The 27,761-nt window shown below is 42.1% G+C and overlaps 1 protein-coding gene across 1 annotated transcript in view; it reads right to left on the bottom strand.

Moving 5' to 3' along the window:
* ANXA5 (annexin A5) overlaps window positions 1-27,761 on the bottom strand; it is a 53,213-nt gene that overhangs the window by 22,773 nt on the left and 2,679 nt on the right. Inside the window, exon 2 of the mRNA XM_065837019.2 lies at window positions 3,029-3,109. The gene's annotated coding sequence lies outside the window, so the exon portion shown is untranslated. The remainder of the gene's footprint in view (window positions 1-3,028; window positions 3,110-27,761) is intronic.

Below are 27,761 nucleotides of genomic sequence, written 5' to 3'. Positions count from 1 at the left end.
GCCAATGGAAGGGGATAATAAGTGTTTTGTTTGTTAGTAATCACAAACCTTTTAAAAGAAAAATTACATTTGCAGATAGATAGCCTTCAACAGGTGCTCAAGCCCCCTCCAGATGAAAACAGTAAAAAAACAGTTCCTATTTATCCGAAAGTGATCATTTCCCATCACTAAAGGGCAAGTCTGTACTGAATTTTACTGTAAGCATTTTATTCGCTAGGTTAGCTTCCAAATAAGCCAGGTTAGCAAAATAAGCACAACATTGGAACCAGAATGCTGTGGTTCTAGACTATCTCTAAGACAGGCATTTTAGGTGATGATGCTTTTTACCTCTCAGCGTCTTTCAGTGGGGTGATTTCACTGATGCAGGTATAGACAAGACACACCCAATTTGGGAGAAGAAGGAGGAAGCAGTCTGCACAGCTATTCAATGAGCATTTTCACCTAAAGCCAAAGACTTGCTCTCTCACCCATACAAATGCAATCCAGCTGTGTACTACATGAAGGAAGGAAAAGAGTCCACAACACAAATGGAATTTAGTGTATTTGCCAAAATAAGATGTGAACATAATCTTGCTGCATGAGCACTTTAACGTGTTACAGTCAATTATGTCTTAAAGCAAGTTGTGTTTACCTCAGAAAACACTGACAAATGCAGATCATGAGGTAAACTTAAATATTTTGTCCATCATTTCTTGTTGCCGCAGAAGTGCACACACAGTTCAGCAAAAACAAAAGATCCATCCAGCTGGCTTCCTTTGTAGGACCAAGGGTCAAATGGCTTGCTAAAGTGGCCTGATTTACTTATTAAAGTCTGATTTGAGTGTAGCCTGTTTAAGTGTCATTCCACACATGCTCAAAGATACATAATAGTGAGCTGCTCGTAATATGCATGTGGAAACGCAGAAAAGGCTTAGATGTAGCATAACACTATTTAACAAAACATTATGGGTTATGGAATGGTTTCAAGAATAGTCATTGATGTTCAAACTGTTTGCTTCTAGTTTAAACACAACCTTGTTTATACGCACGAACCTCCTCCTGCAAAAGTAAGTCTGTTTCTCCTTACACGTTATATTCAGAGCAGTTACAGGTCATGCTGCAATCATGTTTCAAGCTTTACCATCTAGAAGCAGCACAAAGACACACACAAAAATGCAGTGGGATCTAAATCTGTGCTCTTTAAAACACTCCAAAATTCCATTCACCAGACTGAGGCGCATAAGTACAGGGGCAACTGTGCTCCATGCACCACATGATGGAGGCATTAAGCACAGCCAAATGGAATTCAAACCTTGTTAGTGACTCAGATGTGTGATAACAAGTTATTGGGTAACATGAAAGATTAAAAAGTCTCTATCAATATAATGTGAACAATTAACAAGGTGTGTTGAAACTAATGAAGTTATAATGCTTGTCAATTTGAAATACGTTAATAGAATCTCTACTATAGCAAACAGCATACACAAAGATTGGTACGTTGCATTTTCTGATACAAATGTACCTATTAAGCTTCACAAATAAAATAAACCGTGGAGTAATTTGAAAAAAAGGCTTATATTTGTCTAACAAATTATTTAGCAATTAGCATCTGACCACCTGGAGTGCAACTGTACCGCCACAGAATGCCAGCAGCCTCTGCTCTCCTCCCCGCTGCTGCAGCAAGACCTTCCCAGCGCTGCAATACAGCTTTCAATTCTTGGCTTGCTATAATGCCAAGTAGAGTTTGAATCAGGCAACGTGACACACAGTTTCTGCTAGCTTAATGAAAATGTTGCTAATTTTTCATGCGTATGACAGCACACTAATGGGGGAAGCTTGTTTTCCCCCTACCTCTTCTCATACCTTCTGACTTATGGGGATGAATTTTTCTGGATTATGAGACTTCTGTTTCCCATGCCTTATCTACTGTCATTACTAATTTATAGCAAGTCTCGAATGTAAGGAAATTTTCAAGTAGTAAGAGATGCCTTTAATGCCATTTTTCTCTTTGTGTTGGAGATCGTGGATTAGGGAGCAAATCAACACATACCGTTAGCTTTGCAGTAAGTGTTTCTGAACACTTCGCTTCTCATTTCTTGTAGAGAAAATCTACCTTCTTCCATATCAAAGTATTTGAATTTCTTTTCCTCTCTTCTGCCTTCTAGCAGCTTATACACAATAGCTTGTTATTCCAACCTATGTGCACAGTCTTACCCTCAGCCAAACATGAGGTAATGTTCAGTCAGTCAAATGTAACCGCTGGATTTCCAATCAGTGAAAGACAGGGAAAAGAATCTTGGATGTGAGAACACAGAATATTTTCCTTCTCCAGAGGGGGGCTGAAATATTAACACATGATCCAAGATGCAACAGTAGGAAAAGAACTGAACAGAACAGAGTGATCTTGTTGCCAATAGATGAAGTCAGGGGTAAAATCTACTCTAGTCAACCTAATATGTCATCAATATTTGTTTAAGCAAGCAAATATTTGCATTACTTCATGGATCAAGGAGACCGGGACAGAGGTGGGAATGTTAGAGTAAAACCATGTGAAATATTTGCCAGCCCATTTGGCAAGAGCAGACATGCAAAATATATCGCCCAATTATCATAGAATTTCAGTCTTTGCATCAATTTGAATGCGAAGGGCAGAGGCAGAAATAGCGATACCAGCAAATCTAGAACAAACTTTAAGACAGTAACACAGACTGGAGGAAAACGCATATTGTACTGACTGCCTTCAGTGGAAACGAACTGGACTTAGAACAGTTAGAGATGGTGACTCACAAGGATCCAATGCAGGACCTTTAGAGTCACCATGGGCAAGTATTTAACTTGACAGTTCCTCTAATATTCAGCAGTGTTCACCCACAAGTAAGACTTCTAGCTTTAGTATAATTCTCATATTTTCCTTCCTGTCTCTTTTTTTTTTTTTAATGAAGCCAAATTTTCACATAAGGAAAGAAAACTACATTAGGTGAGAACAGTCTTTTCCCCCTTCCAAGCCCCTCCCTGCCCTTTGCATCTTCAAACACCAGCAGTATCATACCAGGATGTAATAGTCTGCTTCCCAGCGCTGCTGCAGGCACAGTGCACTTCCAGTCCTTCCTTAACAGAGAGCTGCAAACACCTGGAATAATGAAAAGCAACAAATACGATGTCAAACAGAGTAGCAGTGCCATAATGATGCATTTACCTCTGGCACACATTGTGACTTTGTAAGCAGGGCCCTGTCAGTTCCCAGTCAGCTTCAATGCACAGGTCTTTTTCATAGAGAGTGAAATTCTGGCATTGGTCTCAAAGTCAGAGCAAAACAGAAAGCTGAAACATCACACTAAGGCTCAATGTGCCTTGATTAAGCAACCAGGAAGTGTTCAGCAGTCAGAAAACCAAAGTAATCTCAGAGGCATAGATTATGTTAGCAACCTTGCACTTCCTCAGGAGGCAAAGATGTGATTGCACCCACTGGGAGATCAGGTTTTCTGCTCTGGAGACACACTAGCATGTGCTGCTGTGTCACAGCTTGCCACTTCTGAGACCTAAGATCTTGAAAAGGAATTTTAAAAGCTACACATTACACAGAATCACATAATGTTAGGGACTGGAAGGGACCTCAAGAGATCATCCAGTCCAATCCCCCTGCTGGAGCAGGAACACTTAGATGAGGTTACACAGGAATGTGTCCAGGCAGGTCTTGAATGTCTCCAGAGAAGGAGACTCCACAGTCTCCCTGGGCAGCCTGTTCCAGTGTTCTGTTGATTAAAATAAAAAAAAAAAAAGTATTATTAATCCACATCAGAGCTTGCTTGCTGTGCATTTCTCTTCCTCCTGATGAGGTGAGGACTTGGGAGACATGTGGCTTGCTGAAACCCTGCTTCAGGGGCTTCACAGCATCTTCCTGCAGAGGAAGAGCCAGAAGAGAAGAAAGGAAGAGTATCATGGGGACCATCTTCATTTATCACACACTTCTTTACTTGTGGGAGAACATGGGTTTTGTTGCCTCCCAAAGAAGTGCTCCAAAAGCCACCTTTTGTTCTTCCAAGTTATTGCTCTGTATATTGTTTTACTTTTTAAAAGTCCAAAACCCCAGTGTAACCTGCACCTCTCGGCCTAAATTGCATGTTACATAGGACAAAACCAGTATGCACATGCTACCCAAAGAAGCCTGATCTCAGTAAACCTCACTTCTGGATAAAATTCAGGTATGGTCTAGAAACATTTATTCAAAATAAAAAAGCAAGCAAAATTTTCTTGAGCACTGAACACAGTATGAAGTCCAAAATCTCCATCACATCACAGTTACACAATAGTCAGCACAGTTGTAGAAGGGAGGCAAAGACTGCATAGAACAATCATTAGATATGTGACATAATTAACTTGTTACAGAGTTTCTAATAAGGGGCTGGAAAATGTTTTTGAAGACTGGTTGTAGCACCAAAATGCACCTGTGTGGTTTTTTCCCAGAAAAAATACAAAAACATTCAATGATGAAAAGTTAGTACAAAAGCAGTTCTTGCAGTTGCTGTCAAGAATAAGCTGCTAGAAAGACCAGCGACTTGTATTTTTTAAAATATAAACAAATAAAAAGATGGATGGTTTGCTATATCAAGACAGTCTTCCAGTGTGTCCTCATCTCCTGCCCAAAAGCACTATACATCATTTTGCTACCAATATTATTTCTGAGCTATTATGTGACACTACATAGCTATCTTTAAGTGCATCACAGAACAGAAAAAAAGAGCAAAGCCCGTATTAAAGGAAAGTTTGCTTCTGATATGTATCCAATAGCTGCTGAAAAGGGAAAGGTCCTTCAATTTATCTAACAGAGTTGTAGCACAGTAATCACATCAGAGCCCCTTTCATATGATACAGAAAGCCCAAGGACAGTTAGTGTCCTAGTTAAAATATTTTCTCTTAAAAAAAATGTCCCATTGTAAAATATTTTAAAAGCCTATTGTCAAGGAACTGAAGTGCAATAGGCTTACCAAAGGAGATTTTCAGGCTTGGAAAATTTCATAGAGCAGACAGTTTCATTATGAAGTTATAACTGAAGATCAGTCTTAAACACTTCTCCACACTTTAATGTCACTTTGGAAGTGAAACAGTCAAAATTGTTTGATGAACCACAACTCAGAAGCAAAGGTGAGGGAGGCTAAAAAAAAGAGCAATTTCAAGCTCATGCTTTGATTAACACTCACAAGAAGAAATGGGTCCTGTTCCAGAGCAGGTGCCAACGGATGGCCATTTCTCAGTGCCTCATTTCCTCCTTTCTAACATGAGCACAGAAACAGTTCAGCTCTTGGCACAAATGGAGCGAGCTTTGTGCTGTACTCCAGTGCTGTGGCTGGAAGGTACAATGCAAAGGCTAAACAATAACACTATTAAAACTGGACAGAAGGGAGGGTAATACTGGTTTACAGACAGGATAAAAAGTTCAGGTTTTAATACTGACAGAAAGTTTAGAAAATTCTTTCCATGCTGCCTGTGCCAACATCAGGGAGCTGCTGAAGGACCTGCTAAGAGTACAAAATAGAAGATTTTTTTTAATTATTTTTTTTTAAAGCACTTTGAGACTTGCTTTGGAGACTAAATAATGATTTATATTCCAGCAAAGACAACTTCCTGTAAGTGATTCATTACTTCTAACCCACAGTCCATTACAAAGCAGTGCTCTGTCAGATTCTTGATTTCTCTGGGGACACCAGTACAATGTGAAAAGGTTAACAGGAGCTAAGAGCATTCACACCAGTTATGGCATCAGGCAGCTGAATTCATCTTACTGGAAAAATATTTTATTTTCCTTTATTCAGAGGAGGTACAGGTTTCTTTGAAACTGTCTTTACAGAAAGACTTATCACAAGGATCTGATATGGGTATCACTGCAACAATCTGAATTCAAGAAAAGATACATCACTTGGAGCCAGATTCCAGTACTTGCCTCCGCCCCTGAATGTTAATCTTGATTACCAGGACAGCTCTGCAGCATTACGCTAAGGCAAGGCTTGATCTCCAGGTGCCCAGTTCTTCCTGAGAAACAGAAATGCCATCCCCGATGACAAGTGAGATGGACTCCTCCTCAAGGACAAAGGGAAAGAAAAAAAGCCAGGTGCTTAGGTATTACATTTCTGTATTTCTGGATGCTCTGCACTACACTTTATCTCAGGCAGATCGCATAGGCTTTTTGCTCTAAACATCTCCACACAGTGAGGGTCTACAAGGGGACAGCCCATCAATAATAGCAGAACACTTGTCTTATTCCAAATCCACAAACTTTAAGCATTGCATAAAGAATGTAAGAGTCATCACAAACCTCTGAAACAACACTAAGTAACTATCAAGAGTAATCAATGCAAGTTCAAAAATCTATTTCCCTTAATCAGCTAGGCCATTAGTTCTACTTAGGAAAGAGGAGCAGAGAGAAAAAGACTCAATTCTGTTTGCTGGAGGTCTAGCTTAATGGAAATTAGAAGAATCTAAGAGAAGAAAATACAAATCATCCACGAGTGGTAGTCTCCCTCTCTGCGGAGAATAGAAATAAGAATCACTTTTGCTGAAATCAACTGGCATAATGTCACTGAAGTTTGGCTCTTGCATTTGTTATTATCAAATGCTTCTAACGGGGGTCCTGTAACAAGACCTCTTTCTCCTCAAAGGACCTACCATTAGCATTCCCATGACAGTCTTGAGATACAGGAGCACTATTATCTTCATTTTCAAGTGAGAATAAAGGTAAGCTGAGGCTCAGTGGTTTCCCTAACGTCACAGACAGTGGTAGGTAACTGAACCCAGGTTTCAAGTCACAAGCTACTGACTTGTACTGCTCTATTCTTTTTCTCTTTACTCTGCTGAAGAGCCCCAGTGTCACTGAAAACGGCCTCCTTGGTTTACGTATTCACTGACATCGAAAAAAGAATCCATAAATTATTTTAAAGGTGCTGGGCTAAGATGCGGCACTAACCTTGACTCCTGTTAAGTAGGAGCAGAAACAGGCCCATAAAATTTTAGTTTCATTATGAGGAAACAAGTCTGGAGGCAAAACTAAACAAAGCCAAAATGAACTTGTTTTCTCTTCAGTCTTTCATTAGGTTTCTAAAACATGTTGATCTCAATCTTCCAAGCCACTATTAATCAAAACCATGTATAACAGAGTGCTTCGATTGCAGACCAGGTGCAGCCACCTAGATAACGGTTTTATCAGGAGGCACTTGTGTCTTATGGAGCTTTAATAATTTGTCTGGAACTTAACTTACTTCCATTCTTTCGTTCCATAACTTCTTGTATATTCCCCTGGCACTGGATGCTTAGTGCTCCTGTAAACACAAGAAACATTTTTCGCCATGAACTCAAGACCTCTAAAGCCTCTTTCCTGGTTTCTACAATATGCTTTGACACCTGAACTAGGACAAATTTACCTGAAACAGCAGCACATAAGCGAAGTTTTCAATTGTTTTAATTGCTCCTGATAAGTCACTGCTACTCCATGCCCAGACACAGACACACTAGATTTAAAATGCTCCATTTCTTTAGTTAATTTTGAAACTTTAAAAGGTGAGCGAGTCACTCAAAGGTTTATGCATGGACAAAGGCACGCAAAGATGAGACTTTTAGGTGTAGTCCTGTGTAGGACAAAGTTCCATAGACTTTCTCTTGCTTGCTCTCACAAAAGGCTGAGTGGCCTATCACAGTCTAAATCCCAATCCTCTTCTTAAAAAAAAAAAAAAAAAGAAGAAATCATCATCATCAAAGACACTTTTAAATGGCTTTTCTTATTATTCTCCTGTTTCCACCTCAATCATTGCCAGGCACGAGTCTTTTTTTCCTCCATGGATCACTGACCCTCCTGTTGAAAAATAGGACTAGGTTGCAAGTAGTGTGATGTGCAATTCTTTCCTAATTCTCTGAATCATCTTGTCAATTCCTTTCTATATAGCCACAAATGCTGGGTATTCAGGGGGTTGTGTTTGTTTCAAGTAAAGGTGAGGTTTCCAGGTGATAATATGATTCAAGGGGTCAAAGTTTTAGCAAAGTAAGGCAGCAAACATAATGGACTTATGGCAAGATTGTATGTGTAGTCAATATTGCCAGTAATTTAAACTTCTCCTTCCCATCATGTTTATAAGAGCTGGCTGCATGATAGAATATTTCTATTCTTCCTAAACTAGCTGTTTGTCTGAAAATAAGCTATTAGTTCCGGAAAAAATGCCTGTGGTAACATTCCTCTAAAAAGCCTCAGTGCCTCTGCATCTCAGAGAATTTTGGTGGAGTTTTTTTAACCGTAATTTGCATTTTCAAGCACAGAATGATTAACTGAGCACACCAACAACTTCCAACAGCAGTAACCATGGCAGAGTTTTAGGTAAACTAGAGACAGGTTAGGGTGTAGGAACACAGTAACAAATTACATCCTGGTGCAAACTGCAGTTTTGTTTATTTCAAAGGAGTTTGTTGCATCTATTTCCAGTCAGTGGTTTGAATGACTTCTCATGGCTTGCTTGCAACATCATTTGCTTGTTCATGTTCCAGGTAATCAAAACCCTACAAGTAAAATTGCTATTGCCTTTCAAGTCTGGAGGTCATTGCTCAAAAAAGCAAACATGCAAATACATGAATGACCACATGGAGTTGAGGAGGAATGAGATGCCTTGACTGAGCCAGCCAAATCATGTTCTCAGAATTAAAAAAAGAGAAATATCTGAACCTCACTATCTTCTTGCATATTTGCCTGTACTTGTAGCAGGAGATAAGCAAAACTGAAGCTCAAGAGCACTAAAGGTTTGACACACAGGGGTTTTTTGTCTGGTAAATCTTAGTCCTATATAACTGCACATCTCCCAGCTCTGGACTGATCAGACTGAGGAAAAGGGAAGAAATCCCTGTCCTGATCCCTCCAACCCTGTCAGTCCCACTGGCTGAGGCAGGATCTGCAGCAGCAGGCTCTCCTATAGCAGACTTCCAGACGAATGAAAAATTTTAACACAGAGCAGGCACTTGGCCCACAAACTGCATGCTGGTACCCTAGCTGCCACAAGGCTTCTCTGGTTCACTGGCTGCTCTTTTACAAAGATCACCAAACTCTGCTCAAGACAAAAAGAAGTAAAAGTATGGTGCTCTAAGTGTGATCATCTTCTAACTCTCACTTATTAATAGCCAAAGGAAAGAGCAGCCATTGGTAGTAACCCTGGATAGTCTGGTGATAAATTAAGACAGTCCCACATTTTAACTACTTCTGTAGTTTAGCTGGCTTTCCCACTCCTGTCTCCACACTTCAGTCACCTTCTCCATCATTAGCATGGCAAAGCATTTCTTCTAATGTTTTAACCTAGTTGTAAATCCTTTGTTTTCTGCTTCTCATACTCAACATCTTCAAGAGCAAGAACCTTCTCTTCCATATTATGTAGTGCCCACTGTAACAGCCCCAGTTTTGCCCTTCAAACACCAGACAGGTATTTTCAAAAACACTTCCATGTGTTTTGTAGGAACTCCACCCATTTACTAGGTTTGTCAGTTAGTGAGCAAGTCAGGTACAGGTATTAAGAAAGGATCATCTGAATTTATATTATAAAATGCTCAACTGATACACTTTGCTGAAATGCCACTTATATCATTGACTTCAAGGCACTACCTGCAGAGCAAGGTGTTAGGAAATCCGAACAGTGGGACTGTTCAATTACTCGGACAGCAGTAATTTCAAAAGCCACAATAAAGATGACTCTAGCAAAAACTTCATTAAAGAAAAAAGCCTTGGGGCACAATCCTGACAACTGTTGTATAGAATAAATAGCAGCAGGAGCCAGAAATGTCCAGCACTATCCAGAATCAGGCATTAAAGAGAGCCCATGTACAGCTAGAACTGCAGATCACATAGTATCATCAAAAATAACTGCAGTAATTATTGAATGAACCTGAAGAGCAGTGCCCCTGATTTTCTCTAGCAAGACATTATATCATCTATACAGCTAGGCAAGTTGCACTGTGAGCTGTGGAAAAAGGTGGCACATTCACATCTGTGCAATGGCACTAGGCAAATCAGCACACTTAAACTTTTCATCCCAACTATGAAAGATGAGCAGGTGCATTTTGTTCTGTTAATGCCTAACATATTTGCTTCCTAGTGTTTTATTATTGGTCAAAGACAGCTGCAGACATAAATTACCTTTTTTCCTTCAGCTGAAATAAATAAATATTTATGGCTAATTAGGAGTTCCCTTTCTCTATTGCAAGTGTTCACTTGGCTGAATGGCTGTGTTAAGAGGCAACGCAGCAAGGTTGAGCAAAGCAAGGCAAGCGGCTCTATGTCCTGGAAACGCGTAGCTAACCACAGGAGGAAATCAGAAAACCCACAAACTTCACAGCAACACCAGCCTCCATCTGCACAGTCATTAAGAGCAAGCAGCACCCCTCCTGCCCACACAACAGCTCTGTGGGCCAGAGCCACAAAGACACCTTTGGTACTCGCTACAGGGGCTCTCCGGACAAGCTTCCCTGGACTTACAGCAAGATCAAGAACAGACCTTTGGGATCTGGAGGCCAGAAACCTGTATTAATTGTGCCTGCCCAGTTTTGGAGCCCTAGTGTATATAATCTGCACAGAGTTGATGGTGAATGTCACCATCTGGATGAACACTGGTGGCATTTCACAATATAATTCATATACTGCTGCAGAGAGGCACACTCTGCTCAGACCTGCACATAGATGCAAGACACAGCACAATTCATGGATAGCTTTGCCTCAAAATTATTTTAAAATCAAACGAACCCACAAAGTAGTAGCTTATGCTGGATACCTCCCACTGTTAGTAGTTACAGGGCAAAGAGCTTGGGTTTTGTACAGGGATTTCATTAGAGAGATACATCCTGCTATAGACACACTGCTATACAGCAATTCAAAACCGAGTTATCACAAGTCATTCTGTTGAATACAGAGACAGAGAAGGATGCTCATGTCTTGTCAGATCCACATTTGCAGTTTCAGCCCCTGTAGGAATTTTAGTTAAACCACTCTTAGCAGAAAATTTTTCAAAAATAGCTACAGTAACACTCAGAGGGGAAGTGAAAACATGAATAATACAAATGCTGACTTATTGAAATCCCCTCCCATATTTCAAAGTACCAGTGATGTTGAAAGCAACATAAACCTTATAGAAAACGGGACATCTAGTGGCACTGCCTGGGAATTGCTGCAAGGACAGACGACATCTCCCCAAACCCTCTTCTGTGGATGCACATGGAGACTGTGCTAAACCAGGGAGGAATAACAGAGATGGTACATAAGAGTCCTCAAAAACACTGACACACGGTGAAAGTTTATTCCAGGAGTTCATGGGGTGATCAGACAGGTTCAGCTTTGTCGGTTTTTATCATAAACCTGCTCTTTGCTTCCTTTTCCCCTGCATGCCCCCCCGAAGTGTCAAAAGATTTACCAGATGCCATCCTGCTGCATCTGAATTATGGGTTCACACATAGAAATACCATGGGTTTGCCATTATTTGTAGAAAGCTAAAGGAAACAACTCTGGTGTTGGGGAAAAAAAAGGGCTTTGTTTACCTACATTATCCCCTATATATCCTAGTATTTGATCCCAGAATACTTTTGTTTATTCAGCATTCCCAGCAGCTGTCGGCAGATCCCCTGCTAACACTGCTCTTTTCAGTATAAAACTGATAATAATTACTGAGTAAAATGCTTCGTACTGATAGACAATATCATGCCGAGAGTTCGTCTTCAGCACAGGAAAGCTAATTTCTGAGCTGGAAATGGGACCAATACAAACGGAACAGAGGAAAAAATAAAAGGTCCCAAGGTTTATGATTTTTTGTCATCAGTCCATAATAAGGCTTGGCATTTAAGTTTGGCTTACATGTTGTATATTGAGGAAACAGATTTCATGCCTGAGAAACTGCATACTAGCAAATGCTACAGTAGTGATGAACAAATAAGGAGAAAACAGTAAACCTCTACATCAGTCAGGTTACTTCAGTACAGACTGCAACCAAAACCATCACAATTCATAAGTGCTTCATTTTTCCCTCTGCACTAGCACTGAAAAGAGCTGCATTCAAATAACTCCCTTCAAAGGAAAGGGGAGAGAAGGATTTTCACAACAGTGAACTGTCTGTACTGTCAAAGTAGATTTCAGCCAAGCAAACCTTTCGCAATCTGACATGTGCAAAAACCGTTAAGCAAAACGGCTTTAAATGGTGAATGAGAAATCCAGTCATACATACTATTCGCAAATGACTGGACTAAACTGGAGATACTAGATTAAAAAGAAATACTATTTTAAATTTACTTTCTCTTTAAATTAACATTGCCTAGTTCCAGAATTATGCATTTACCTTAAAAGCTGAAGTATTTCTACAGCTCTCAAGTAATACTTTGTTTCTCAGAAGTGCAGGCTGAGACAAGCAAGCAGGTCAGTCTATTACACATCTTCTCACATCAAACAGCTTTGCTCTGTCACAAGCATTTGTTAATACTTGAGGTCTTCTACTTTCTAAAATGTTGTCACCTTCAGGTTTTCCACAGAGCCTGCCATAGCATATGGGGCTGGTAGCAGAAAGAGAAGGTTGAAAAGGGAATTTGTTTGGGGACTTAGTGCTACCAGTAAAAGCCAGCAACTTGCTATCAAATGGGGAGGGACTTCCATGGGTTCATTAAGCAAATTTCCCTAATGCATCTCCTAGTAACCCACCACCCATGTGGCAAAACAAGCCTGTGCCGTGGTAGACACTCCTTTCCCTCTCAGCAGCCTCATCTGCTATTCACACAGCAACAGGACAAGAGGGAAAAATGCGGCACCTTCCCCAAAGATCAAATTACAAGCTTTGTTTGCCTAGTATTATAACACACTTTCTGGCAGTCTTTTGGGTTTCTGACCAGCATTTAGGCAACCTGTGCATGCAGACGTAGCTCTGAGCCCGTTCAGATTTGGCTCCAGGGAATCAGCATTTTGGCTTCAGCCACCAAGGGGCTCAAGGCAGGTGGATCACTTCAGCCCATGCTCAGTTTTGGAAGGCACATGAGCTCCACACTGGTGATCCTCACTGGTGGCTTGCATTGCATCCCTGCTGGTAGGCCTGCATGCTCAGAGCCAGTTTATACCGCCATTTCCCAGCTGAGGAATTTGGGGAGCATGGTTTTGCCAAACACGCACGGCAGCTGGCTGAAGAGGAACAGTGCACACACAGACCAGGTGCAGCACATTACCCTCCCAGCTTTTTCAGCCTTGTGCAGGGTGAGTGAGATCACCTAAGTCTGAGTAAGTTATGGGGATGCAGAGCTGGTGGAAAGCAGTGATGAATCATCGTTTTGCTTATTCTTTGCACAATAATGTATTGCAGACCTCTAACTCCTCCGCTAAATATCCATAATCTTTTGACAGCTGAGGAGTCTCAGGGATTTCACACTTGATTCAGGGCAACAGATACAGACAGGTCAGTTAAAGCAGACTTCAGTAAAACAGAGCTACAAAACTTAAAGACTTCTACTTTAACCAAACCGCACTTTAACACAGAAGTGGTTTACTTCAGCTACTGATGAGTTACCATAAGTCACTCTCAACTAGATCATTTCATTAGAGGCTTACAAAAAGACCACAAAGACATGCTCTCTTTTCTCTCTAGTTTTAAATAAAAGGCGGCACCTCATGCTAAGGCAAGACGTGCCTGCCTCTGGCAGGAGCGTGCTGAACTGTCCATGCAGCCAAACAGAAAAACTCTGTACTGACACCAATACTCCTACAGAAGTGCTGCATATCTCCCCATGTGCTGACTTGGGGTGCCCCTGCTAAACACAGGTGTTGAGGGCCTCTCTTCCCACGCCTGGTTTGCAGTGGCTGATGCCTCTTTGAGGGTCTGGAGCTGAAGATGAAGGCAGCAAGTCTCCTGCACACCCCCGAAGTCTGTCTCATGCCCAGATCTGACAAAGGAGAGCAAGAGAGGTCTCAATATCTAATGCCTTGTAAAACCTCACTATTTTCCTAGAAATCATTTGGCTGAAGCATACAAAGAAAAGCACAAACACATTGCCCTTTACTCCATAGCAGTACCTCACCATACAAGAGCTCTGCTCTCTTCTATTAACCAGAAATCAAGTATAACAAAATACATCTACATGCCACCTGCTTTTCCTGGATCTCCCTGCGTCATTACCTGCTCCTCTCTGCAGACACACACCAAAGCACTGCAGAGGACATCACTGCTGCCCAGGTCAGCAGGCAAGACCTGTGAGACCAATCCCAAGTCCTCACATCTCTCTCCAAGATAGAGATAGCTGTCCCACTCCTCTTAACATCTCAGCTTCCACCCTCCCGTGCAAGTAAATGAGCCACCTCCCCTCCCCTTCTCTCTACTGACAACACCTGTATCTCATCCTACTCGCTTCCACCTCCTGCAGACCCCTGGCTCCCCCCAGGGCCTCCTCCCACCAGGCTGGCCAGCAGCATCCCACAGGGCTCCCAGAAGCAGTCCTGGGCTATCCCCAAGAGTCAGCAAGCTGGCAGCACTGTCATCATATGAAGGTCTGGGCTGGGTTTTGGGAGGCTTTTTTCAGTTTCAACATGAGAATATTGAGTTTTCATCACATGTCTGATGTTACGCGGCATTCATGTCACGAATAAAGGACTGGTTTGAGTACATCAATCACTCCAAAGAAAGAGAAAACAAAAGAGGAAAAGTATACACCAGTGAGCCTTTCTGCCCAAGCAGAACAGCTAAACTTGTCTTCAGCAATCAATCAAAGCCCCAGGAAAACCTGTTCTACCAAAGATAGATGATCTTTTGCAAAAGAATGGACACCTTTGAAAACTTCATTACTATTCTTTAAGACAAAGAGTTGCCTCTTGACAGTCTCCTTAATGCAGCATAAATTTTAATAAGGCGTGCACAGATGACCAGCTACAGTGCAGCTCACAGACTCTGTAAAGCTTTAGGAAACCAATTCTCTACGGCTCCTTTTACGTCCTGCCCTGGTATTGCTGAAAATCTTTCCTGCTAATCACACGCAGGAGAAACAGCAGCATGTGTGTGCAGGCACCAGGTCTGGTTTTAAGTTTACATCCATCACACTCTTTCTAGTAATGACTTGTCCCACATCAGCTGCTACAAGACACTTGGACAATCCAAATTGGTTTTTTGAATCATTAACTGGGTACCAAAAACACTATTAAGGGGACAGTATTAAGGTCAGAAACAATGGATAATTCTTTTCTACAGGTATTTGATAGAATAAGAAGAAAAACTCTAGGTCATTCTGTGCTTTCAGGTCAGTACACAGATATTGCAGCCAAGCTATGGAATTAATTTTTAACATTATATTTCTCTTTTTTTTTTTTAAATCTTGTTCTATTGTGTGTTATGAATCACTTTGTGCAAACATTATGACATAGCTGACATGCTTTAAAATTATCTACAAAAATTAGTACTGTATCAATTGCAAAAATAGGACTTGTACTATATTATCAGGCACATTGATCATTAAATTCTGATATCTTGATAACACTGATTAGGAAACAGCTCGCAGTAGCATTAACTGGTATGAAGGATGCCCAGGCATGTGAAGACTCACTTCATTTGGAAAGAGGGCAAATAAAACCTAAGTTCAAAATGAAAAAATATAAGAGTGTGAATACCAGAAATGTCTCGCCCTAGTGCTAGAGTTTCCCTTGGATACAGCCTCCACCGCTGCCTTGCACTAACAGCTCCAGTTTAACAAACCAAAATAAGGTTCATTGCTTTTAGTCACTGTGGCTTGGAGGATTGCCTGCACCCTGGGAAGATCATTAAGCATCCTTTGCATGACTGCCGAGGTACTGGAAGAAGGTGGCCTCCCAGCACAGTGGGCATGGCTCACGTGGCACGCATCTCTCACCCCAATTCAACAATTCATACCGTTTCAGCATATACAGGGCCAAGTCTAAACAGGGGACACTCATGTCCTGAGTCAGACACAGCCTGGGGCCATGAAAACCTAAAGATGAGAGAAAGACCCTTGGATGAGACCTGCCCAAAGCACCAAGCAGGTTATAGGACACAGACAGTGAAGGAAGCCCTCATATTTGCTATTATCATCTTTTAACAACCTTTCCAGTTCATATTCTCTCTTCTGGCTGAGCTCCTGAAAATGATATCAGAGGCAGAGCGCTTTTTACTGTACATCCATTTACCTTAAACAGAGCATCCCTTTTTGGCATGGGAACAGACCAAGCTTTTGGTCACCCCATTGCAGTGGTCAGGAGAGAGAGGTTGTGTTAGGAGGTATTTCACTAACTGCTCTTGAAAACATAAGCATAAGGAAAATAATATTTACAGCAAGGAAAGTGAGGTTTAGTGTTCAGCAGGACATGCATGCTAGCACACACCAGTTTCCAGGTGTTAAATAGGTGTGAGTACGCCTTGGTGATCACAGTAGACTTCCAGTTAATTCAGCATTTAAAGATATTGAAAACATGATGTTGAATCTTCTTGGAAGAGCAGAAGTGTCATTCACTATCATAGAGATTAATAAAGCCTTGTGTACAAGCACTGGAAGAAAAGTAATTCGTTTATCATCTGATATCTTTAGCAAGCAGGGACTCGGTCTTTTAACCCTTTTGCAGAGTGTGATTTCTGTCAAGACAGGTTCAGAAAAAGAGTACAAAACTAATTTCTAAAAAACACACGGAGACAGAAGTAATAAACTAAGCAGACTGATGGCATACATTTTATCCTTGATTATTTAAAAACAAACAAAAAGTGGAATATCATTTTAAGATCATTGTTATTGACATGCTCTATTCTGAATAAGTTCATTTTTCTGAAATAAAAAAAATAAAGTACATGCATTTTCAGAGAGAAGTGACCCAAAGCATATGCTGCTGAATTTCACTAGAAGTCACACTGAAAATATATAACATATGGATTTGTGATGGCTACTTCAGATGGCCCATCATATTCTGAAAGCTTTGTGCATTCAGAGTCTTTTCCAGCTGAGAAAAAAGGATCAGGTCTTTCTGTGCAAGGAGTAGGATGCAACTGCAAGACCTTGATTAACTACCTTCTCCCCTTTCAAACTTCTCCCTTCTATCATGGGATCTAGTGAGCTCTCTGAAAATGGAAACAGATTTGTATCCAACCACCCAAATCCAGGAGTTGAGACTCTCAAACTAGCACCAAGTTTTCTGAGCGTGACACCAGTCACGGCAGCAAGCTCAGATGTGCCAGCACACCTGGATGGAAAATCTGTTTGGCTGAAGTCACACCAAGGCACCTCAAAACAGATCTTAAATGACCATCAGAGTTTTGACAGCCCTCCACAGAGGTGGTTTTTTTAAAGTGAAATTTGAGACATGCAATGACATTTGAAGGAAAGCAATAGAATAAAGAGTTTCTCAGGAATGCTGAAAAGTTAAAGCTACTGAGCAGGTCTTGCACAGCTGCGGCTGCAAGCAGAGCTACACTACTTGTCACTGTGAAAATACTCATATCAAATTAACCACCAGAAAAATAAATAAGTTGTTGTATTTGTTTTAGAGTATTTGCAAATGCTGAATAGGACATTCCTGGCATAATTCTGCAGGTCTCGCCAGAAACTATTTGGGTCCACTGAACCTTTGTATCTTTTAATCTAGAGATGGGAAAAGGTCTGATTACATAGTTGTAAAAGATTGTATCTTCATAAAAACACAGCTATATACAGTCTTGTACAGTGTCTAGTTTTCAACATACAATCACTGAGCTTTGTGTGTTTTCCTTGGGAGAATGTCTTCACTTAACACACCTCATCATCAAGTGCTTTTTCCTGCTATTGGTTCTACTAGTCCCTATCTATAGTCTGTGTCATTATGCCTAGTTATAGATTATGCTAAATAAGTCATCTTCTTCCTCAGTGTTTATATATTTCAAGTATTTGCAGATGATTGTATTCCCTTATAGCTGCCAGCTAACAAAAGCATAAATATTTAACTATTTTATTCTCTCTTTCTAATTTTCCCAAAGGCATTTAATTGCTCTTATCTGAATTCCCTTTGGTAATAAACAACAGCCTAGTAATGAGGTGCTCTGGCAGCGCCCAGCAGCCTAGGGCTGAACAGAAAAGAGACCTTACCCCCTCCTAGGACATGACAGCTGTGCCTGTGCAGCTCAGCAACACACAGGACACTTCCGCTGCTTTGCAAAGTCATCATTAATTTATTACTAATGATCACATCTTGTATTTCTCTCACCCTCCAGTTTATTTGTTTACATGTTCCCAAGATGATTCACCTGCCTAATCTTCTAGTGCCTTCAGATTACTTCTGTCTCTCAACACTCATTAAACAAAATGATGCACATCTCTTGTGAAGTTGAACACTGGAAATTGAGAAACTCCCCAGAAAAGCTCTGGACAGTGGGACAGGTGCTCTTTGCACATGAGGTGGCCTGCCCTCCTCTCTGAGCAAAAAGACAGGGGCTACAAGCAGCATTAATCTTCATTTGGGAAAAAAAAAGAAAAAAAAGGGAAAAAAAAAAAAACACCACCAGATATAACCTCAGCAAAGAAGGGCTTGAGCTCTATTCAACTTTCTGCCCTGTGACCATACCACTGGATGGAAAGGCGTTGCCTCCACGGTTGTGCCCTAAAATCTGTATCAAGAAATGGAAATTAGTTTTAATGGTGCACATGTTTGATGGCACTGTTGTCTGTGATATCAAAGAGCCCCCCTGGTTGTCCTTCCAAATTACACTGTAGGTGACAGAATTGAAATATGGAGATTACTTTCAAGGAGCACTCATCTTACTTGCATTGGAAGTTTAGGGTATTTATTCCTGCACTGCAATATTTCTGCAATTAGGACGTTTTAGATGCAATACTAGTATCAAAACAAGACAAAACAAAGAGCTGATAATCCTTCGACTTCCAAATGTTTAACTGAGTAGCTGCCCAAACCTTTTTTATTGCATTCCATTGGTGTAAAAATGCATATATGTCAGAGGAAAATAACCTCTTTGTTTCCATTCTCCAAATAAAGGTAACTCAGGTTGTGCCCTGTCAGTCACATTTGTGAAGAGTCATTATACAAATCAGATTATCTCTATTTCATGTAATACAGTAAATATAAAGTGCTTCTGCAAATCAAGTTATTAAAAGTGCCCCAACCATTCACAATATTTGAAATACTTCAGGGCTACTAATCTCCAAAGTCAGCTGGGTATAAAGGTGATCTCTTTGTGCTCATTTATAATATGCTTCACAGTTCTATGGCTACTTATATTAATTGAGCAAAGCCATTAGCCACTCTTCTTTCTAATCACTGACATGGGGCTAAAGTCATCCTCACCATTTTCACAAAGGAAGAATTAGAAAACCACACAGATAGGAGGTTACTGGGTCTTAGGAAGGAAACCTAAACAGTACTTTTTTCTCATCATCTTCCCTTGACTTTGAAAAAGCCCACCCAAAGTGCAGAAAGGCAATTGGGGCACCAGGAGGAGGCACAGCAGGCCTGGAGAGAATTGAGGCTCTGGCCCTCTCCTGTGCACACGCTCTGCGAGGGTTTGACAGATACAGTTTCCTTTAGCCAAGTTGAATTTGACCATGTCACCCTGTGTGCTGAAACCCTTCCAACACAGGAGTACACTGGGCACAGGGAAGCGCTGCTGGTCCTGCCTGCATGGCCCAGTTATGGCTCCTTGGCAAGCAGGAATGTGTGCTGGGACAGCCTGTATAGGAGATGACAGGGTTCATAATAATGCAAATAAGAGACTGACATAAAGCACAGAGCATGTAATGGTTTCAAAAGTTTGTGATGGAAAGCTGGGGCCAGCCAGAGGGAAAAAGAGCCAGAGCAATGCCAATGCCCTTCGGAAGTGGGCCTGTACCTTCAACAGGTTCTTCCCCCCACGACAAGTTACTTAGCAGTGAGCAGAAGGAGATTCACTGCAGCGAGGGCTGGGGAGCTGGAATATCAAATGGGTGCTGTGGCCTCTAACAGTGGCCTCATCTCCACCGTGTGCTGCCTTGCAACAGAGAAATGTGCAGCAGGCGTAAGGCAGACCATGTACCCAGAGGTGCTTGTTTGAATTAGCAGCATTCTGCTCTGTAAAATACATCCCGTGGCAATGCTGGAGACCTGGCTGCCTGCTCTTCTGCAGTTCAACTGCCCCAACTGCTGCCATCTAATGTGGCCTAAAAAAAGGCCCAAACCCCACGCATTTAAACAGGAACACCAGCTCTATAGTACCTCTGAAATATTTTCTTTTTGCCAAGCTTACTGCACAGTTGTTAGCATCTATCCTTAATTTCTCTACATGTCTTTCCTGGAAGAACAAATCTATGTCCACCCTTTGCCATGGTGCAGAAACTCTCTTGAGAGCTTAACCTCCTTGCCCCTGCATAAGTCAAACGTGGTTCACTTTGGTCTCTGTCAGTTGTCATCCCAACGGCTCAGTAACCTCAAGCCTATCATAGTGCATTACCAACCAGCTTCCCTTTGACTCATGGCCCCAGCAGGTATCTATGTGCCATTCCAACTGTCAAGTCATTCCCAACTCCTCCTCTCATAGATTTTTGTACTGCTAAATGTGGGAATGGTGAGAGGCTCTTGGAAATAAATGACTGGATCAAAACTTGTGTCAGGGCACAGGCCATATACAACCACAGAGCTCACACTTGCTTGAGCTCTCTCGCTGAAAGCTGCCATGGTACAAGAGAGCTATCAAACACAACACTGTGAGAGCATCTGCCTCAAGCACAAGATTCCTAAAGCTCCAGAGGCTGAGTTGCTTTCTCTGTGCCCCACCAATGCCCAGTGCAGGGAGCACCATGCCCCAGGGCTCCCCAGCCACACCGTGTGGGCACCGGCCCCTGGCAACACCTGGGGAACAGCAGCTGCTGTGCTGGGGCCAGAGCGGTCTCTGGGGACATCAGGGACAGGGAGACATCAGCGGTAAGATGTTGCTTGGTCTGTCCCCACCTGTAGGGAGTGAAGCCTACTTAGCATTTTAATCATATGTGGGCATAACTCCTGTGGAATAAAAGGAGGAAAACTGGGTTAGATGTGGTCAAAGTTAAAAAAAAAAAGAAGTCATTTAAAAACATGACTGTCTGCTTCTGCATTGGAAAACACTAAACTTAAAAATGCTCTAATAGGTCAAATTCTCATCTCTCTATGCCAAAGAAGTAAAGTTGAAGTAATGTCTCCTGCAAAGAGAGCCCGAGGGGAGTTTTCTACTTCGTTACAAAGCAAAAGCTGCAAGGCAAGCTCACCGTCAAATTTAACCTGAATTTTGAGATGCAAACGAAGTCGCTCTAGAGAAAGCGGGCACCCAGAGGGCGGTCGGTGCCGCGGGGAGGGAGCGCTTCAGTGGCGTAAGTGGGCAGAGCAGGAGCCGCGGAGCGCGCCCGGCCGGTGCCTTCCCAGGGAACGCGGTGAAGCGGGGCAGCCCCCGTCCCTCCCTGCTTCTCGCCGCCTGGAGAAGCGGCGGACTCACCTGCGGGGCGGCCCGAGGCGGCGGCGACGGGCGGCTCACAGCTCCCGACACGCAGCCCGGGGCTGCCGCGGCGGCGGGCGGCCGCGCGGGGGGGCGCCGGGGGCGCTGCCCGCCGAGCCCCGCAGCTGCCGGAGGAGCAGGCAGAGCAGCAGCAGCAGCAGCAACAAGAGGAGGAGGAAGAGCGCCAGGTAGAGGAGCAGGTTGAGCTCCCACTCCATGCCACCCGCTGCCCGGCACGGCACGACTCCCCGCGGACCGCCCGGTGCTGATGCCGGTGGCGGCCGAGACGCCGCTCCTCTCGCCGCCCAAAGCCTCCTCCCCTGCGGTAGGGCGGCCGGCGGGCAGAGAGAGGCACCGGGCGAAGGGGCTGCGGCCGGGAGGACCACGGAGCCAGTCCTGCCTTCAGCCCCCGCCTCTGTAGCACCTCCCTGCTCGGGCAGGGCAGCGCGGGGCAGGACCGGAGGGCACCGGGGCGGTGGGTGCGGAGGGTTCCGTGTCTGCCACGCACCCACCTCGGCGGCTGCGAGGTCTGGGCCCTCGGTCCGAGCTGGAGCACGATGGCCGTGCTCCCTGGGCGCAAGTGCTGTCGTACAGAAACGATGCTCCGAGATCACCCGTGGCCGCCAAACGAAGCTCGCTGGGGTGACTCACTTCGAAACTGAGAGTCCCATCCAAACTGAAACGCCGACATAGTGGTACCCACCGGCAGCATCCATCCTCCCTACCTCCCCCCCTCACATTTCACACACCTCCACCTGCCCTGAACTTCCCTGCTTTCAGAAAAATGTCCCTCTCCTTTAAGACATTTGACAACCATCCCCTGGACCTGGAACAAAACCACTTCTCAGATATTCCCACAGGAATAGAAAAGTTACTCAGATTTTTGGCTACTTGGCTCACATTTTGGTGAACAATATAATTGCGATGGACTCGCCCTGACTTTTGCTTTGAAGGTGATGAAAAAACATACTTTAAAAATACCAGATATCCTTTCTTGGACTGTATTATTAACATTTGTTGTCAGTCAGGTAACAGAGCCACCACCCTTAGAGCCAAGTGACACACCAGGGTTAGATCTGTCATGATCCGGTGGCTCCTGCGCCTGCTTTCAGAAACACCCTGCTCAGTGCATGAGCCTCCAGACGTGAAAACAGGTTACAGAGGAGCATAATGGCTGTGGTGCCTCATGGGCCCCCTCAGAACAGTGGCACCCCAATCAGACAAAAAGGAGACATATTTCATACTCTCAAACTATTGCATCTAACCTCCATCTACTCTCTGCTCCCCCAAAAACATCAGTGCTCTGAGGCTGCAGGAGAGCAGACGAGGTAAAGGGGGTGGAGTGCTGTCAGTTTACTGCTGTCCTCAGAGGAAACCCTACTTGCACTTTTTGGATACCACCTGTCCACACAATTCACCTCAGCCCAAGTCACATCCCCAATGCTTCCATGGATTGATAAGCATCTGAAGTGAAATGTCAGAGAATGAACATAAGCACTGCTGCATATATTGCATATTTTTTCAGGACCACAGAAAGTGTGTTACTTCCTGAAGAAATACATCAAAAATGCACAAATTCTGCTTCAAAAAGCCTATCAAATTCTTACATTATTATCAGTGCAAGTTTGAGCTAAGGAGATAACTAGGTATTGAACCACCATTTATACTAAATCCTCTATCTTCATCTGAACCTCTATAATACTACTTCATAATAATGCTCAATAAACAATTTGAAGCAACTTATGAACATGATCATTCATCCTCTCTTGAAGTAGCAAAAATTCAGACTTCTTCATCAATACTGTATAAAACATTCTCTGGCAAAGAAGGAAAAGTTGGCATTGATCATTCTCCAGTGCTCACACATCGCAGCTCTGTGTTCTCTCAGGCACAATAATTATTTTGTATTATTAGTGAGGAACTGAACTACTCAGAACGCCCGTTTCTTATCAGCATTTGTTCATGAGGAATTAAGGATTAGGATCTTTGGGAAATATGACAGGATTAATGCTTGCATTCGATATGCACAGAATATTGATCAAAAGGGCCATGAAAGCCTGGTCTTGTGCAAGAGATAGACTACTTTGTGAGGGGGTGTCGTACACATTAGCAGGTACATCTAAAACATGCTTTTACACTTTAACAATGACTGTGTTTTAAGATAGAATTGAAAATATGAAATTGTATTTTAAATCAGCTGAATCAACAAAAATATACATTATATGGGGGGTTGTTTGGGGGTTTTATGACCAAAACAGAATTCTGAAATTTTTTAAAGCTGTAGGGAAGAGAAATAGTTCATCTTCTTTTACTATTGAAATGTTTTATAATCATGTAACTAAATAATGCAGGCTGTTTCTTGTAGTCTGTAGAATAAAGTGTAACATGCAACCTAAATAAGCAGGAATGGTAGCATTCTTCCCCAATCCTTACTCCTCATATAAAGAGACAGGAAGGCTCTAGAGAAAGACAGGAACAGAATTACTCAGTAGAGGCATATGCATAATTTTTTTATAACTTGTCTCCTGAATTAAAATAAGTATTTTAGTATCAGTATTTATTAGTCTCAAAAGAGGTCACCTATATGGAACAACAAAACTATTTGCTTGGAAAAGATTATGACTTTCACTGTTTCAAGTAACCAGGAGGTGAAGATTAATTCCTGTTTTTTAACAGACACTTGGAAGCTGAATAAGCAGAAGAAAGAATTGAAAAGAGTAATTCCAATTTAATGGCTTAACTTGATTATTTATTATTGATGCCACTTATCCTGGGGCTGGTGATATCACTGTTCCTGTACTTGCATCAAGACATGCTGTTCTCACACGGTTACAGCTGACAATGCTGCGCACTCAGTCAGATTTTCCTCGTGTGTTTGTAACCAACAGTATGTATTCATTCGGTGATCACCCTGAGTCACGATGGTGCTTTGGAGAATCTGGGAATGGGGGTGATGCTGGTTTGTTAGACCTGCAAAGCTGGGCAGATTCAATCCATAGGCAGTAGAAATCCAGATGAAGATACCCGAGTGCCCTGTAGAAACTTCTTCACAGAATGTTAGGGATTGGAAGGGACCTCAAAAGATCATCCAGTCCAATCCCCCTGCTGGAGCAGGAACACCCAGATGAGGCTACAGAGGAATGTGTTCAGGCAGGTTTTGAATGTCTCCAGAGAAGGAGACTCCACAACCTCCCTGGGCAGCCTGTTCCAGTGTCTGTCACCCTCACTGAGAAGAAATTTCTTCTCAAATTTAAGTGGAACCTCTTGTGTTTCAGTTTGAACCTATTAGCCCTTGTCCTACCATTGGTTATCACCAAGAAGAGCCTGGCTCCATCCTCATGACACCTTGTACATATTTATAAACATTAATGAGGTCACTCCTCAGTCTCCTCCAAGCTAAAGAGACCCAGCTCCCTCAGCCTTTCCTCATAAGGGAGCAAGCTAACCCTTCATCATCTTTGTTGCTCTGCGCTGGACTCTCTCCAGCAGTTCCCTGTCCTTCTTGAACTGAGAGGCCCAGAACTGGACACAATATTCCAGGTGTGGTCTCACCAGGGCAGAGTAGAGAGGAAGGAGAACCTCTCTTGACCTACTAACCACCCCCCTTCTAATACACCCCAGGATGCCATTGGCCTTCCTGGCCACAAGGGCACAGTGCTGGCTCGTGGTCATCACGCTGTCCACCAGGACCCCCAGGTCCCTTTCCCCTACCCAGTTAAGGCTACCATGAAAAGAGAAGAACAATTTTTTATTTATTTTTATTAGGCCACAAAATGTGGTTGCTGGAAGCTTACTGTCAAGATGTTGAGATTCTGAGGCAGTTTGTTTTTTTCCTTCAGTCCTCAAATGTGATTTTCCCTTGTGGATCAGTTCAGTAAGATAATCCAATTTAAGCATTTCAGCCTGCAGATCATTCATCTAAAACGAAGAAATGCTTCTATGTGAGCACAATAGATCATTAGGCTCTTCTTTCTGAGAATTCCTGCTTTAGCCTAAGTGCCTGTGATTTATTCACTCATTTATTCACTTTGCAGTGTAACACACTCATTCCCTTTCTTTCTGGTTTCAAACACTAAGACTATTTCTATTACTTGATTACAATTTTAACTCTGCCTTTCACTGTACAGATATGTATGTAGTAATTGCTCAACTTTTATTTCATTAACCTATTATGTTGACCTTATTTTCCACAGAGCCTGCTTCAGATTTCCCATGCTGTGATTTTATGCCTCCTTAATTTGTACATGAAATTCTTTACCCTTCCTAGTACATGTGCAGGCACAAAATCTGCCAAGTATACTTTGTGTAAAGAAGATGGCATGAATCAAGGGAGATGTCTGATTTCCAACCCCCACACACGACTTGGTGCCTCTGGAATCACATCCAGCTCCTACTGAAATTCACCATCAACTTCTGTGTATTAATCTTGAACACGACTGGCCTCAGAAGCCAAAATCCACCATAACTGCCTCCCCAGCAATAAACGTAAAATTAGCACTTTTGGAAATGTTTCTGACAGAATATGTATTAGTGCAAGAAAACCTAATGCATTATGACTGACAACACTGTAAAGTGTTCTGGTTTAGCATCAAAACTGTGACTCCTTTAAAAATACTGTTTTATCAAAGCTGTTATAAAACTTCTTTTGCGAAAAAAATAATAATTAAAAAAAAGCTATCATGATGGTTTGCTAGGAAACAAGACTGCAACTCCTCACCAGCCCAAACACTCAGTTGCTCACTTCTGTCAAGAGGAGTCATGCCAAAGGGCACTTTGACACCAGCCTGACAGGTCAAGGCAGGTGACTGTTCACTGGGAAAGTGGGGACAGGAATTTTTCCCAATCTAACCTCAAGCACAAATCTCAGCATATGCCCAAACTGACATTTCTGTAATTGATGGAGAGTAACACTATTTAGAAGGTTCTTACAAACACCACAAACAATTTTATGGTTGTGGTGAGTAACTAAAGAAAATGTCATGGAAAATGGTTTTATTTTTAAAGGAAAATGCCATGGTTTACAAAACTGATTTTCATTTTGACTGCTCTACTAAGTAATCAGTTTGAATAAAAATTCCAGTGTCTATAAAGCTTGCAAGATTAGTGCATTTTAACTTATGTGAATGAATTGTTCAGTAATAAATCTATTTTCAGATTTCAGTTATCTTTCTTAATGGGTAGGCAATGTAAACACTTTTTTAAAGAGTATCTAAGTGATTTTAAGTATTACCACTCTACTGCAGAGCTTGCAAATTACAACATAACAACACCATGCTACTAAATGAGAATCAAGTACAATGGATTAATTTATCATTACCAAGCTAAGCAAAATGCTAAATGAATAATACAGTGAAAGCTAAGTACTCAAGGAAGCCCTTTTCTGATCAATATCTGAACTGTTGTATTACTCAGTGCAGAATGTCCCATTTAAGTGTGAAGTTCAACCACATCCCCTCTTCTGCAGAAGATAGCAGAGTCATCTAAGCTGTAAAATGTTTAAATTCAATTGCTTGCCAACTATGATGGAACTGACTACAAACACAAATGCTCCATTTTCCTCACCTGGAGTGCAAATACCAGTGATTCCAAACAGAGCTGATAGTAAGCAATTAGCTATGAGTCTACATTCCTTTAAGCCAATGCATGTAAGAAGAAATTAACCTGCAATTCTTGTGAATCAAAGATCTGAAAACAAAGGTTGGGTCTTCAGAGTCCACTTCTTCCAAAAAATGTAGATGGTCTCACTCACCTTTTAGGATAATTGCCAATTTATTCATGATAATGATTGCCAACATTACACTTATCCTCTTATCCAGCAAGTTGTACTTTTTCCCTCAAAATAAAACCAGAGGAAAGAGTGGAAAGAAACAGTACACTAAACTGGATTTAACATGGGTTACTGCAAGAAAGATGGAGACTATTCATTGAAGAGAAGTGCTTATATCAATGTCCCTTGCACTGTAATCAAGCAAGGTACAACTTCTCAGAAAGACTTCCCTCCATGCAAAATTAGCCTTACAATGTGTCCTGGTTTTGTTAAAAACAAGAACAGTTTCTCTTTTAGTTAATTTTTCTCTCAGCTGAGTTCTTCTAAGTAACTGCGCTTTTCTGAATTTGGCTGCGTGTTTTTCAGACACTGCACTCTGGAGCTGATAACAGCAGCAATGGAATGCAGAAGAGGCCCAGGTTTAGATTTATTACTATGGCAGCCAAGGTTACTGATACATTTTGCATGTCCCATCAGTGAGGGGAGGGTATTTGCAAGGAGGGGCAGACAGAACAGGTGACTAAAATTGACCAACTGAGTATTCCATCCTATACATATCACACACACTA

This window comes from Patagioenas fasciata, chromosome 4, assembly GCF_037038585.1.
Source record: "Patagioenas fasciata isolate bPatFas1 chromosome 4, bPatFas1.hap1, whole genome shotgun sequence".
Taxonomy (NCBI): Eukaryota; Metazoa; Chordata; class Aves; order Columbiformes; family Columbidae; genus Patagioenas; species Patagioenas fasciata.
Note: the sequence above shows the minus strand (reverse complement) of the source record. Positions and strands in the feature narration are given on the sequence as shown.